Source organism: Magnolia sinica, chromosome 18 (assembly GCF_029962835.1).
Source record: "Magnolia sinica isolate HGM2019 chromosome 18, MsV1, whole genome shotgun sequence".
Classification (NCBI taxonomy): domain Eukaryota; kingdom Viridiplantae; phylum Streptophyta; class Magnoliopsida; order Magnoliales; family Magnoliaceae; genus Magnolia; species Magnolia sinica.
The window spans coordinates 67,220,597-67,225,642 of NC_080590.1; the positions used below are offsets into that span (position 1 = coordinate 67,220,597).

The window sequence follows — 5,046 nt, forward strand, 5'->3', positions numbered from 1 at the left end:
CCTAAAAAGTATTGAAGGTCTTTAAAGTCCTTTATCTTAAAATTTTGAGAGAGATTTTTCAAAATTTTCACATATCCTACAACACCACTTGTGATGATCAAATTATCTATGTCAACAACACAAAGTTTCATTTATATATTTCTTCACAAAAGTGCATGTATTAGTAAAAGGAAAAATAAAATCACTTGAAGAAAGTATTCTCTAACCTTTGTAACCAAGCTTCAGATGCTTATTTTAGATTATGGAGTGCCTTTTTTTGTTTGCATGCATGCCTCAGCTTCATATGATCATAAAATTCCATAGGTTGATCAATATATATTGCTTCATCAATTTACCATTTAAGATTTATTTTTTTTCCACACCCATCTATATATTGAAGTATCCAATAATCTGCTGCCACCAAAGCCATAATAATGTATACACTTAAGATTTTAGTTATGTGATTAAACTTTTTTATCATAATTTTCTCTATAGCTTTAAGATTTAACTATCAAATGTATCTTGTAAAGCTCCACTTCAACTGTAACATTTTACTTTAACTTGTATATCCACTTGTAATTAATAACTTTCTTTTCTTTTAGTAAGTTAGCTAAGTTCAATGTTATTTTTTAGTGCAATCATCTTTTCATCTATGACTTATTGCTAATTCCCTCCACCTGATTACATAACTCACTACGAGAAAACGTGTTTTTGCTGACGGAATTATGCTGTTGTTGAGAAAGGGAACTTTATTTTTCTCTTGAGAGTGATTTTCAAGATGTTTGCCTAGTCTTGTTTGATGCCTTTCTCATCTTTTTAACCATCATCTTACAATCCCACCTAACATTTAAATTGCATGGGCTGAGATCTGGTTGATCATTGTGGTTGAACTATCACAGCATGCACCAAAGTGCATTTGGATTTAGATGAGAACTCGGGAATGAAATTAATTACCGGGACTTTTTTCCTTTATTTGACATAGCTGAAGTTAACAAGGAATGAAAGTGTGGCATTTCCAATATGTAAACATACTTCTGTTGAGTGACTGATGACTTGTATGCCATTGATGGTCTGTAGGAAACACTAGATCCTAGTCCATTGACTTTGACATACAATTTTTGTAAAGTGCCATTGACTTGAATGTTTTTAATATATGTTTTTATCATATTTGTTGTCAATGAAAGAGTTAGCACTCACACAAGCTACTAGCCTTACCCCTAGATAACTAAAACCATAGCATGGGGTCTTTTTGTTCCATCATCAAGATAAAAGCTGTTGGAATTACTCCTAGTTGGTATAACAGAAATACTCTAGCCACCTGAAAGGCTACATGCCAACTTATCTTTGCTTTCTAGTTTTGTAACTGATCTAAATGCTTGTTGATACTTTTTGAATTGCCTCGCTTGTGATGGAGCTACTGGCCATTCCTTGTCCCTTTCGTTATTTTCATTTTTCTTTCAAAACAAAATCTGTCCTCGTTCAAAATACAATTCACATTTGTACAGAGCTAATGCCAACCATTGTCATCTTTTAGTGCCTTTCCTGAAATGCTGACATTTTCTTGTTTTTTGTTGCCCAGGTGGATTATATTTGATGGAAATTGATCGGGTTTTGAGGCCTGGTGCCACTGGGTTTTGTCTGGCCCACCCATTAATTGGAGAAACAACTACAAAGGTTGGCAGAGATAGACTAAAGACTTGGAACAAGAGCAAGCCAGCATAGAGGATCTGGCAAGGCAGCTGTGCTGGAAGAAAATTGCACTTAGGGGCCTATTTGCAATGTGCCAAAAGCCAACGAATCATATTCATTGTATTCGGAAATCGAAGATTCTGGCATCTCCTCCCTTCTGCACAGCAACTGATCCCGATGCTGCTTGGTGAGTTCACTCTTTCAATTTTCACTGTTGATTTCTTCCTTCTCCTGTCATTTCAAAATACAAAGGCACCCATTAGTGTTATAATATTGCCAACCCACCTCCATTATTTGAAATTCACCAAATTCTCTCGATGTGTTGAAAACTTTGTTGAATGCTCCTTATGTTGAAACTGAGTGAGACATTAGAAGTTTGAAGTAGCTCTAGATGAATTGAATTACAAGGTTCTAATGCATCAGGTTGTGTGAATCTTTTCTTTTCCTTCTCTTTCTTTTTCTCTCTTTTTCCCTATTTCTTTTTAGTTCTAGGCATCACACAAAGCTGGATACTCTAACTGGTTAGAAGTATACTGGATATTAGATGCATCATAAACCTATTGTTTTGAAAATGCAGGCTGAAATTGACAGGGAAGCAGGAGGAAACAAGGAATCATCAGTGAAGTTTAAGTCCAGCTAGTCCTTTAGCCATTGTCTACTTATAGAGACCTAGAAGCGTTAGCATAAGAACAGATACAAAGCAATAATTTATTTATTTGTACGGGGTTTTGACAAATCTCTTGCTGTGGATCAGGTGAAGTTCTATAAATCCTTTACCTTTATGAGTGTATGCATGTGCTTGTAGTAGGTTTTGTACTTGGGAGTACTGCACTAGGGTGGTTAGACAACTTTATCTGAAGGAATGCTACTCTTGGACCTACATCCTTGGTCATTCACATGTGTAGAGTTGGCACACGTGCATGGTCCAAATTTCTTTTGTCCTTTTTGTCCTTTTTGTTTGTTGGTAATTTGTCTGTTATACTAAATCTTGCTAGTGACATTTTCTATCACTGACCAATGGGCTCACTTATACAAACTGAAAATCGAAATAATACTTTGTAATCCTTCAGACAGAACAATGTATAATACATGTTGTACATCATGCATACTAATTGGTTCTTGGGGTGGTGCTGACAAAGGTCCTCTATATGGCATGAGTTCTGGTTCTTTGGGTGCATTTGAGAAGTCTCGCCTCGAGCGTCGCTGAAATCCGTTGATTTTTTTCCTTCTGCTTTTCCTTGTGTCTCAGTCTATAAATTTTTTGTCCATTATGTAACTTTTCATTCTCAGGCCTCCTATAAATGAGGCTAGTTGTAAATGATTTACAGGTTGTGTTTGAATGCTAATTTAAACCTGTAAAGGTCTTTTGATTTAGAAGATTCAGCCTAGCAGAATTTTTAATTGTTTCTATTATTTTTTCTTTTACACTGTAAATGATTTATCGGCATTTTTTAATCTCCCATTAGCATTTGTTGAAGCTTTTTACCGGCGTTTGTTGTTACTTTTGGCGGCGTTTGTTACAAAATTTACCTGCTTTCCTCATGTCTTTTACTGGCCTTTTAAAGCTTTTACCGGCGTTTCATTCCGGCGCTTCATACCGGTTCTAGCAGCGCTTTTACTTACCGGCAGTTAGCAGAGTCACCGGAAAATGATAATTAGCGCCGGTAAAGACTAACTTTTAGCAGCGGCCGCCAAAAACGCCGATAGAATTGGACGAACGCCGCTAAACGAGACAGCGACACCCCCTTTTGCGACAGCCGCCCGACCGCCGGTACGGTTTTGGCCGCCGGTAATTCCTTTTTTAAAAGCTCAAGTTTTAGCGGCGCTTTTATAGTTTTTACCGGCAGTCAACAGAGTCGCGGGTAAATCGTAAAAAGCACCGCTAAAGGTTAACTTTTAGCGACGGCTGCCAAAAACGCCGATAAAATGGACGAACGCCGCTAAATGATGGAGTGACGCCGTCCTTTTGCGGCAGCCGCCGACCGCCGCTAATTCTTATACTGGTGGTTTTTTAGGACTTTTAGGGGCGGTTTTGGCCGCCGGTAATTCCTATTTTTCTTCTAGTATAGATGTGAATTGGTGAATTAAGTATATGTACTATTAATTTTGTCGTTAATGATTTAATATAAGTTATTTCTTAGAAATTAAATAATGGATGAATGCAAATGCGAATGCGAAGGCAAAAGTGAATGTTTTGAATTAAAAAGAAAAAGGAAAAAAAGGTTGTGATACTAAAGCATTTGTTCATTATATATCTCACACCCTTGAATTTGATATCCGAGTCCCTATGCATGGGTGCTGTATTTTGGGGTGTTACAGGCAGCCCTACAGTATGGGTTAGATGTAGTGCGCACGCTCTAATAGTCCGCACTCTCACTCCTTGTATAATAGCTTATTCTATGATCAACAACGACTTAGTAGTGGATGAGGATGCAGCCCTAAGATTTACGGGGCCATCATGATATATGCATCATATCCACTCCATCCTTCCATTTTTCCAGCTCATTTTAGGCATGAATCAAATCCAAAGCTCAAGTGGACCACACCACAAGATCAGTAGGGAATTTCCTCCACCATCAGAAGCGAAGGATCATAGTCATCAAGGGGACTGCTACTAACCATCGGATCCTCACTAAGAAGCTCGGTAGTCATCTCATCAACCAATACCTCATCCTCCTCATACAGAAGCTCATGGGCATTGGTGATTAGGGGAATAGTATTGAAATTGGAAGACAAATGAGGGAGAAGAGCCCATCTCCCCAAAGAAGCCAGCACCGCCCCAAAAGAAGCTTCTAAGATCCAGCTTCAAAGGAATCAAAAGAAGAAGAAGCCAACAAGATGCAAGCAAGCAACTAAAGGAAAAAAAATGATGCCGAAATGGAGAAAAATAGTGTTGATGTAAAAATTTTGTTTTGTGAGTGGACTTGAATTTGTTTAATAGAAAGCAATGCTGATAGTATTGCTACTATGTTGGTTACATTGGAAGTAGTATTCGTTGGATAAGAAGTATTGCTTTAACCTCTTTATTAGCCATTAGAAGTTAAAGTCTCATATAGTTGTGGTTAGCATAACGGGTTGACCATGAGAGGCAGTGGCATTGGATAGTTGATTAGCCAGCGAGGTATGAGATATGGACAATTTGCGACAGAGATCCTAGAATTTCATGATTGCCTTGAGGGATTGTTGTTGTCCTTAAGAGGTTATTTAGTATCCTAAACCTTGTTTACTAAGATGTTTACATCTTGTACACCTAAAGAAAGTTAGGTTGAGTGGTTTTCCACATGAATGTATTAGGAGCTTCTATGTGTCTGTTATCTGTCTCATTGGGAGTTTTGTGCAGTAAAATGTTCAATAAGTTGTGTTCAATCAAAATTCCCT

At 37.6% G+C, this 5,046-nt stretch overlaps 1 long non-coding RNA gene across 1 annotated transcript; it reads left to right on the forward strand.

Moving 5' to 3' along the window:
- Nucleotides 1-1,633: 1,633 nt before the first annotated feature.
- On the forward strand, nt 1,634-3,132 carry LOC131233052 (uncharacterized). Its single transcript, XR_009165069.1, has 3 exons — nt 1,634-1,855; nt 2,246-2,472; nt 2,975-3,132. It is a non-coding gene; the product is annotated as an uncharacterized LOC131233052 (long non-coding RNA).
- Nucleotides 3,133-5,046: the final 1,914 nt, after the last annotated feature.